The following is a 10,593-nucleotide window of genomic DNA, read 5'->3' as shown; positions in this document are numbered from 1 at the left end:
AAGGGGAGAAATAAAGGACTACTCACTAGACCTATCTGATGTAAGCAGTAAGGCTGAGATATGAATATCTGGGAACAGGAAGATCATGTTTTCTGTGGACAGGACAGGGGGGAAATTAAAACATGAGTCAAAGACGCCAGGTATGAGTTTCCTGGTGTAATATACACATAAGAAAAACAAAACAGTGGGAAATCTCACAAAATACTTCCTGCTTGACAGTTAGCTAAAGTATAACATGATCACACGGTCGATTGCTGCCTGCTGGCTGGAAAAGTCTGGACGCCAGGGTTACACACGTCCTACAATCTCACGTAATTTGGTCGGTCTGTCTACGAGAGATTACCTGAGATAGAACAAAAACTTTTCCACCATCGTTCTTTACTGCATACATTAAAACACATTGTCTTGTTTCTCAGCTTTGAGTTACAGTAAGACAAACCTCCCATGATAAAAGATCAACAGATCAGTCATCTATGTATGACACAGTGTACTGAAAAGAGATGATGGATAACACAGGAGAATAAAGGTCACGGAAGGTCACTGGGAGCCAAACACCTCCTAACTGCAGTGTCTGGGACCTAGACACTGTCTGAACACAGACATACACACACAGACACCAGAGAGTGTGAGGACAGGAAGGCTGTGTTCATAAACTCCCGACTCTGAGAGGCCACAGCGCTCCTGGAGACCCTGGTTTGGCTGTTTTACAGAATCCTATTGTTCCTCTCTGTCAAGTAGACGGTTATCTCCAGTGTCCGTTTCTCCTCAGTCACTTTCACAACCGGTGGAACAATAAAGCTGCTTTTGAGAACACAAGAGCCAAACAGGACATCCACTCTCTCTGCTTCTCTCTCTCTCTCTGCTTCTCTCTCTCTCTCTGCTTCTCTCTCTCTCTCTGCTTCTCTCTCTCTCTGCTTCCCTCTCTCTGCTTCTTTCTCTCTCTGCTTCTCTCTTTCTCTGCTTCCCTCTCTCTGCTTCTCTCTCTCTGCTTCTCTCTCTCTGCTTCTCTCTCTCTCTGCTTCCCTCTCTCTCTGCTTCTCTCTCTCTTCTTCTCTCTCTGCTTCTCTCTCTGCTTCTCTTGCTCTGCTTCCCTCTCTCTCTGCTTCTCTCTTTCTCTCTGCTCTCTCTCTGCTTCTCTCTGTGCTTCTCTCTCTCTCTCTGCTTCCCTCTCTCTCTGTTTCTCTCTCTGCTTCGCTCTCTCTGCTTCTCTCTCTCTGCTTCTCTCCCCTCAGTCTTTCTCTCAGTTTCTCTCTCAGTTTGTCTGTCCGTCTGTCTGTCTGTCTCTGTCTGTCTGTCTGTCTGTCTGTCTGTCTGTCTGTCTGTCTGTCTGTCTGTCTGTCTGTCTGTCTGTCTGTCTGTCTGTCTGTCTGTCTGTCTGTCTGTCTGTCTCTCTCTCTCTCTCTCTCTCTCTCTCTCTCTCTCTCTCTCTCTCTCTCTCTCTCTCTCTCTCTCGCGTTCCCTCTCTCTGCTGGACTGGACAGTGCAGTCCATTTGGGTCTATAAATACAAGCAAATGGTCGTAAAGCACCTTACATAAGGCGTGTACAGTATGTTAATTAAGCTAATGGTGGACAAAGTGACACCAGAGTAAAAGAGGTGTGAGCTCTTGTTCATCCATTAGGATGATGAAAGACTAAGGCAAGCACAGCACATTGGAAGTTGATTCTACGAACTTCAAGGATGACTCACATTAGGTTGGTCACATTGGGTGGACACTGGAGAGATATTCCTTTTCTGTTGCTAAGCGCTCATTAATCCTTTGTTTGATACGCTTGGTCTTATCAAAGTCAGTAGAAGTGTTCATTTTATGTTTACAATTCCACACACCTTTAGATGCCTCTACTGCACTGTATGTGTACCCAACACAGAGAGGAAGTGAACAATTGGAGTCATATTTCATGCCAGTACAGTATGCTTGCTCTCTAGTACAAATAAATGGCCTAACCTTGACTCTGTCCATAGCAGAAACTTAATTTGCTTTTTAACTAATAGACGATTGATGTCCTGAGTTTGCTCCTAAACACACCTCTTGCTTCCTGCCTCATGGTCAGCTTAACGAGAGATAAGATGTTTTTGATTTGGAGCCAAATAATAAATAAAGGCTCTTTTTGTGACTCTCTTAGTTTCCTAAGTCTATAAATACCTTATTCTTCGTAATGAATGCATGCGACCACATTAAATGTGTCTGTAATGGTGAAAGGTAGTGCACTGTGTAGGGAATGGGGTGCCATTTGGGACGGACCCATGAACAAACAATGAGACGACAAAGAAAACTTCAAACAGAAAGGGCATGAACAGGCTTGCATGCAAAAGATTATCTGCTAGCCTACTTATGCTTTTATATAACATTCACACAACAATGTCTGCTCAGAGCTGTTTCATAGTGGCAGTTACTCCGTTTGACTTCCTATATTGACCCTGTTGAACCATGTGTAGCTAACTGAAGTCAATGAAGCAGGAGCATTGAGTGATCTTTTTAAACAGTAATGTTTATTAGATTGTTTGTACTGTGTTCTTCTCGGTCAGCGTATGTGTGTGTGTGTGTGTGTGTTTTTGTGTGTGTGTGTGCAGTGGTGGAAAAAGTAACCAATTGTCATACTTGAGTAAAAGTAAAGATACCTTAATTGAAAAAGACTCAAGTTAAAGTAAAAGTCTAAAAGTATTTGGTTTTAAATATACTTAAGTATCAAAAGTAAAAGTAAAAGTATAATCACTTCAAATTCCTTATAATAAGCAAACCAGACGGCATCATTTTCTTGTTTTTTAAATTGACGGATAGCCAGGTGCTCGCTCCAACACTCAAACATAATTGCAAATGAAGCATGTGTGTTTAGTGAGGCAGAACGGATGACCAGGGATGTTCTCCTGATAGGTGTGTGAATTGGACCATTTTCCTGTCCTGCTTAGCATTCAAAATGTAACGACTACTTTTGGGTGTCAGGGAAAATCCATGGAGTAAAAATTACATAATTTTCTTTAGGAATGTAGTAAAGTAAAGTACAGATACCCCCAAAAAACTACTTAAGTAGTACTTTCAAGTATTCTTACCTAAGTACTTTACACCACTGTGTGTGTGTGTGTGTGTGTGTGTATGTGTGTGTGTGTGTGCATGCGTGAATCTTACTGATCTACTGCAGCTTTGTAAATAAACTTGAGTGAAATAATTGACTTAATAATAATAATAATAATAATAATAATATGCCATTTAGCAGACGCTTTTATCCAAAGCGACTTACAGTCATCCTCTCTGTTAGAAACTCAGTCAGCTTAATTTGAAGGGTGTGATTCTGATTGACACTCCTCAGGGGGATGAAAAACATTCTAATCAGTTTGTTAACAACCCTGGAGTTAATTACTCATTAAGGTAATGCTGTCTAATTAGAGGAGGCAGTAATCGTCAGAAATAAGAAATATCCCGTGATGATTAAGAATTTTCCCTTTAGAGCAGCTGTAGGCCATATTGGGTGAGGCAGCAAGATTGAGACACTTCAGGAAAAATCCAGAGAACATTCTCATTCAAGGTAACATTGCTATGTTTTTGCATACTATAAGGTACTGAATACCTTTTACAGTTCTAATGCAATTAAAGGGGTGTAAATAATGATTAAAAATGTTTTTGCACAATTGAATATTTACAGTAAAAGCATACTACTTGTATTTATGCTACTCTTGATTTAGTAGTGTAGGTAACAGTCTCTCAAAGCTTGTCATTAAGCCTACAGCTGTATGCCTGTGGTTCAAAACCTGAGCAGGTCTCATCAGGAATCATTCAACTTAATTTAATTTCGTAACCTTTCATATCTAATAACGCTTCAATATACCACTTAATGAAATCCATAAAGGACCATGTGGTCATACATAATAGTATGCTTTCAGGGATGAATGTCTCTGACCTGAATTGTAATCACAGTGGCCATAGGTCCAGCAAATAGCCTATGGTAGATTTACCTTACGATGATGGCTTGCGAGGAGTCAAACATTGGCTTTACCCATAAATAAGATATGTTATATGGTTCCTTCCTTTGAAATGTTAGGAGTAATCTGGTACATTATGTCAGATCACATAAAAGAGGAACTGATATGGCCTGCTGAGATTACTACTAGCATGTCATAATGGTGGGAGCACTGCAATATACTGCTGAGCACCGGCACTGCATAGCCTGCAGTCAATACTGTTTGCTATCTTTCACGTGAGTCAGATACCAACAGCTGAGCAATAAGCCCTGCAGCTTTCTACTTCCCCCACAACACGCACGTCCCAGATCCCAACCTCTACTATGACTGGCTGCATCACCACTTGGTATGGCAACTGCTCGGCATCCGACCGCAAGGCGCTACAGAGGGTAGTGTGTACGACCCAGTTCATCCCTGGGGCTGGGCTCCCTGTCATCCAGGACCTCAATACCAGGCGGTGTCAGTGGAAGGCCCTAACAATTGTCAAAGACTCTAGCCACCCAAGTCCCACTCTGTTCTTTCTGCTACCGCACGGCAAGCCTGGGACCAAAAGGCTCCTGAACAGTTTCTACCCCAAAGCCATAAGACTGCTGAACAGTTAGTTAAACGGCTACCCGGACTTTCTACTTTTCACCTACATGTACAGTACATAGTACTTCAATCAATTGCCTAACCAAACCGAAATGTACACATTACCTCAATCAATCTAGTTAAATACCTCGTACACCAGTACACTGACTCGATACCGGTACTCCTTGTATATAGCCTGTATATAGTCTCATTATTAATTTATTGTGTTATTTTATTGCGTTACTATTTTTATTTTGATCTATTTGTAAATGTGCTTACTTTTTAACTGCATTGTTGGGAAAGGGCTCGTAAGTAAGCATTTCACCACCACCATGCTTGTTCTTACTGTGGAATGCAGAGTTTGGTTTTCGCCAGGCATTACTGGAACCATGTTGTCCAAAAAGTTATACTTTTGAATCATCTGTCCATAGAACGTTCTTCCAAGAGTCTTGATGATCATCCAGGTGCTTTTTGGCAAGCTTGAGTCAACTTTTTGGACAAGATGGGTCCCATTATGCCTGGCGAAAACCAAATAGAGATACTGGGGTGCTCATTTGCACCCCAGTATCTCTATTTGCACATCTATCATTCCAGTGTTAATACGAAATTGTAACTATTTTGCACTATGGCCTATTTATTGCCTTACCTCCATAATTTATTACATTTGCACACACTGTATATATTTTCTGTTGTATTTTTGACTGTACGTTTTGTTTATCCCATATGTAACTCTGTGTTGTTGTTGTTTTTATCGCACTGCTTTGCTTTATCTTGGCCAGGTCGCAGTTGTAAATGAGAACTTGTTCTCAACTGGCTTACCTGGTTAAATAAAGGTGAAATAAATAAATAGCACAGGAGGTTGGTGGCACCTTAATTGGGTAGGACGGGCTCGTGGTAATGGCTGGAGCGGAATAGGTGGAATGGTTTCCATGTGTTTGATGCCATTCCATTGACTCCGTTCCAGACAATATTGTGAGCCGTTCCTCCCCTCAGCTGCCACGACTTCATGCTATCTGTTACTCAGTTGACACCTGAAACTGCTTTAGCTGGTTTCATGAGAGCGCTATAAAAGAACATTGTAACGATTTAGTGAGGTCAGTAGGATGGCTGTCGAACACCTGAATAAAATAGGGCTGGTGCACAGGAAGTTCATTATTGATTATCAACAGTAGTGTGTGTGAGTCAGAGGAGGCTGGTGGGGGAGCTATAGGCGGATGGGCTCGCTGGAATGGAATTAATGGATTGGTATCAAACACGTCAAACATATAGAAACCACGTGTGACTCCATTCCATTAACTCCATTCCAGCCATTACAATGATCCCATCGTCCCATAGCTCCTCCCACCAGCCTCCACTGGTGTGTTTGTGTGTGTGTACATGTTGATTTACACACAGTAAAGTAACTCAGACCTGTAGTGAAGGGCAGGGCAACCTTGAAGAAGCATTCAATTGCATTCCTCTACTTAGAATAACCTCCCCATCAATACATGCCAGGCTTTGCTTGAATAACAACATGACCTGTCATTTTCTATTTGGATATAGGCTGTACAGTATCCTTCCTTCTGTCTTTCCAAACTCCAGGTAGCCTTAGGGCCTCTTCTGTTCTGAATGCAGGGGAATTTTACATTCAAATCACTACCTGAATTGAATGACTTCAATTCAAATTGACCGCAACCCTGCTGTCCAGGCCTTTGCGTCAGGCCCCCAGTCACCCCAGCCAAACCACCTGGCCACGGGCCACAGCCAGGGGAGGGATGGTAATACTCACACTGTAGGACCTAGGTGTGAACAACGCCAAAGCCCAGACTGAGCCTTGTTCACATCCTGTGGAAGAATGTAACAAATACAAACCTGACCAGCATACACAGACTGAATGAAACAGCAGATGGTTATAAGTCTGTGTGCTCCAGATAGTAGAGGATGATTGGGAATGTAACATGGATAACTCTTTACAGGAAAACATTATACTGTAGGATTTAATGGAAAATGAGATATGTGTGGAAGTATGTTTTCTAGGAATAAAACAGTAATAATAAGAAGGTCCAAATGCAGAAACGTGACCAAAGGTTTTCTCACAATGACAAGCCATTGGAAGAAACCACCCAAGTCTCATGCTTCCCCCTTGTGGCCAACAAAAATAAAAAGAATTACAAAATAGAAAAGACAATCTGCTGGCCTACAGCATTTTCTCCTAAACCAGGGGTCTCAAACTCATTCCATGGAGGGCCCAGTGTCAGCTGGTTTTTGTTTTTTCCTTTCAATCAATTAAGATCTAGACAACTAGGTGAGGAGAGTTCCTTACTAATCAGTGACCGATCCCCGGGACCACCCATACGTAAAAATGTATGCACGCATGACTGTAAGTCGCATGACTGTAAGTCGCTTTGGATACAAGCGTCTGCTAAATGGCTTATTATTATATTAATTAATCAATCAAAGACCAGGGAAGAGCGAAAACCCGCAGACATTCGGACTTCCGTAGAATGAGTTTGACACGTGCCCTAAATGGAGAAATGCCCCAAACAAATCCTGAAAGAGTTTACCTTTAGAATACCACATTAGATTTTCTGACTCAGTGACAGTTAAAGGGACAATCTGGGATTGGAACATCAATTTTTATACTTTTAAATGAATTACATACCCGTTGATTCTTGAAGAATATAAAGCATAAATCACAAGTTTAGTTTATCAGAACCCAAAAATATAAGCTTGTTTGTAAACAAAGTGTATAGCCTCAAAACATGGTTAAAACTGTAATTTTGATATCATGGATGGTCAGTCCTTGCATCTACAGCTCTGTGGTTGCATTTATCCAGCCCCATCCCTCAGCTGTTTACCAAAACAGTGGCGGGGCTGCCATAGTGTTGTTTTCCAATCCTAGATGTTATTCAAGGAGAACATTGAAAGCTATCGGAGAGACATATCCTGAAAGCTTTGACTAAAACAGGTCACTGCAGTGAGATAAACAAGTGAGTCAATTTGTCCATCAAGAGGAAACGCACTAAACAAAAGGTAGTTTGTGGTGGACATGCACTTGCAAGGCAAGTGTTTTAAAGATCATTCAACATTATGCCTATCATGAAACTGCATGGTGATGGTGACATCATGGTTTGAGAATAGCTCATATTTATTTCAAATGCTGAATTATGTGGATAGTGCAGATAGAACAGAAGTGCTAATAACCTTTTTTGTGACCAATAATTATGTAATAACCTTTTGAAACTCAAAGTAAAAGTTCAAACGTAGCATTTGACACCAGCTGATAATGTTCTAGAAAAAGTTATGCTACTGTTCCATTCCAGTCCTTTTAGTCCCTATTAGTGATTCAGATCAATCACATATCCTGTCCAGGTTCATTATCGCTGCACAAAGTACTGTGTGAGTCTTCATCAGTGGAGGCTGCTAGTGGCTGGAACGGACCAAATGGAATGTCATCAAACCATGTGTTTCAAATCAAATCAAATCAAATTTTATTGGTCACATGCGCCGAATACAACAGGTGCAGACATTACAGTGAAATGCTTACTTACAGCCCTTAACCAACAGTGCATTTATTTTAAACAAAAAAAGTAAGAATAAAACAACAACAAAAAAGTGTTGAGAAAAAAAGAGCAGAAGTAAAATAAAGTGACAGTAGGGAGGCTATATATACAGTAAAATAAAGTGACAGTAGGGAGGCTATATATACAGGGGGGTACCGTTGCATAGTCAATGTGCGGGGGCACCGGCTAGTTGAGGTAGTTGAGGTAATATGTACATGTGGGTAGAGTTAAAGTGACTATGCATAAATACTTAACAGAGTAGCAGCAGCGTAAAAAGGATGGGGTGGGGGGGCAGTGCAAATATTCCGGGTAGCCATGATTAGCTGTTCAGGAGTCTTATGGCTTGGGGGTAGAAGCTGTTGAGAAGTCTTTTGGACCTAGACTTGGCACTCCGGTACCGCTTGCCGTGCGGTAGCAGAGAGAACAGTCTATGACTAGGGTGGCTGGAGTCTTTGACAATTTTGAGGGCCTTCCTCTGACACCGCCTGGTATAGAGGTCCTGGATGGCAGGGAGCTTTGCCCCAGTGATGTACTGGGCCGTACGCACTACCCTCTGTAGTGCCTTGCGGTCAGAGGCCAAGCAGTTGCCATACCAGGCGGTGATGCAACCAGTCAGGATGCTCTCGATGGTGCAGCTGTAGAATTTTTTGAGGATCTGAGGACCCATGCCAAATCTTTTTAGTCTCCTGAGGGGGAATAGGCTTTGTCGTGCCCTCTTCACGACTGTCTTGGTGTGTTTGGACCATGATAGTTTGTTGGTGATGTGGACACCAAGGAACTTGAAGCTCTTTGATACCATTCCACCTATTCCGCTCCAGCCATTACCACGAGCCGTCCTCCCCAATGAAGGTGCCACCAACCTCCTGTGGTCTTCATAGCCCAGACCCAAGGGTGTATATTCTGGTTTTCAAAAGCTCAACTGATTAGAAGTCCAACTGCAGTGTTCAATACCCTCTCTCTTGGCCATTATTGTAAAAAAAACACTTTCTTCCCTTCTTTCTGTTTACCTCCCTCCCCTCTCACTCCTCCATCTGTTGCAGGGTGCAGGGGATGAGAATGAGTGTGGCCACACTGTGAGCAATAGCCATGGCTGTCCCTGATCCTTTCAAACTCCTTAGTCCACTGGCCAGGTCTCCTCCACTGGTCTTCTCCATCTCCATCTCCACCCCCACCCCTGCCCTCTTCCTGTAGACCCGGTGCACTGCGAGCGGAAGCTGTCCATCACAAAGCAGTAGACCACGGGGTCCAGGCAGCTGTTGAGACTACTGAGGGTCACCGTGGCGTGGTACACCACCACCTGCTGTGCCCCCCCGCCCCACATCCAGTGCCTGGTGGAAAGCTGTAAAGCAGATGACGAACACCACCAACACTGCCACCAGGAGCCTAACCGCTATGGCCTGCTGGCCCCGGCTCTGGGGCATCAGCCTGGGGACGGCCAGCGCGCACACCACCCTGAGGGGAAAGGTCACAATGACCACAAGGAGGAGCAGGAACTCCAGGCAGTGAGGCGGCAGCACGACATGGCCTTGATATCCAGCGCCGTGGTCTGGAAGTAATAGGTGGCAACCCCAGGGATCCTCCAGTGGCGCCTGGCCCCGGCTGACACCACGGCAATGTAGCGGTCTACGCAGATACTGGTGAGGATGAGGATGCTGCAGTACATGTTGACGAAGTAGCTGAAGGTGTGGACGTAGGAGCAGGCCAAACACTTTCCACCGCTGTGGTAGAGGGTGATGCGGGCCGGGAGCGAGAGCCACGGTCAGCCACGGCCAGGTTGATTGTATAGACCACAGGGGCAGAAGAGGTCCGGGAGGGCAGGCAGAAGAAGTAGAGGGCCAGACTGTTAAGGACCACATCCAGCACGAACATCAGGGTGTTGGCCACCATCAGGGTCACCCACAGGCCATAGATCTCCTGGTACAGGCCCTCATTCAGGTTGGCTAGTTTCTTCAGGTAGGGCACCCCCCACTGGGCGTTGGATGTACTGTTCATGTCTTAAGTGTGTTGCATTGACCAATGGTAAGGCTGTGAGAATCTCCATTGCTCAGTAGCTAGGAATGTTGCGCAGCTTCTGTAAAACAGTGATGATGACGGGTCACGTAATGTTATAGAGCAAACCACGTTTCTTGGTGAGTATGCATTGTTGGTTAAGGGCTTGTAAGTAAACATTTCACGGTAAGGTATTTTTCGTTATATACATTTTTTATTTTAGGGGGTAGATCAGCTTTAATATTGCAGATAGATTGTAACTTCCATCAATGTAATTATCTGTATCACTTCCAATCCCCCATGTTTTTTTTCTCTCGCAAATATATATATACATACATATAATATATACACTGAGTATGAAAATGTATGCACTCACTAACTGTAAGTCGCTCTGGATAAGAGCGTCTGCTAAATGACGTAAATGTAAATATAAATACATACATACAGTGGGGAAAAAAAGTATTTAGTCAGCCACCAATTGTGCAAGTTCTCCCACTTAAAAAGATGAGAGAGGCCTGTAATTTTCATCATAGGCACG

General features: G+C 43.3%; 1 pseudogene across 1 annotated transcript; it reads right to left on the bottom strand.

The window, feature by feature from the left end:
* Nucleotides 1-9,085: 9,085 nt before the first annotated feature.
* On the bottom strand, nucleotides 9,086-10,058 carry LOC311131890 (G-protein coupled receptor 20-like; annotated as a pseudogene). Its single transcript has one exon. The product of its transcript is annotated as a G-protein coupled receptor 20-like (transcript).
* Nucleotides 10,059-10,593: the final 535 nt, after the last annotated feature.

This window comes from Coregonus lavaretus (genome assembly GCF_964263955.1).
Source record: "Coregonus lavaretus genome assembly, chromosome: 7".
Taxonomy (NCBI): domain Eukaryota; kingdom Metazoa; phylum Chordata; class Actinopteri; order Salmoniformes; family Salmonidae; genus Coregonus; species Coregonus lavaretus.
The sequence above is the reverse complement of the archived record's forward strand: the minus strand, read 5'-3'. Positions and strand labels throughout refer to the sequence as shown.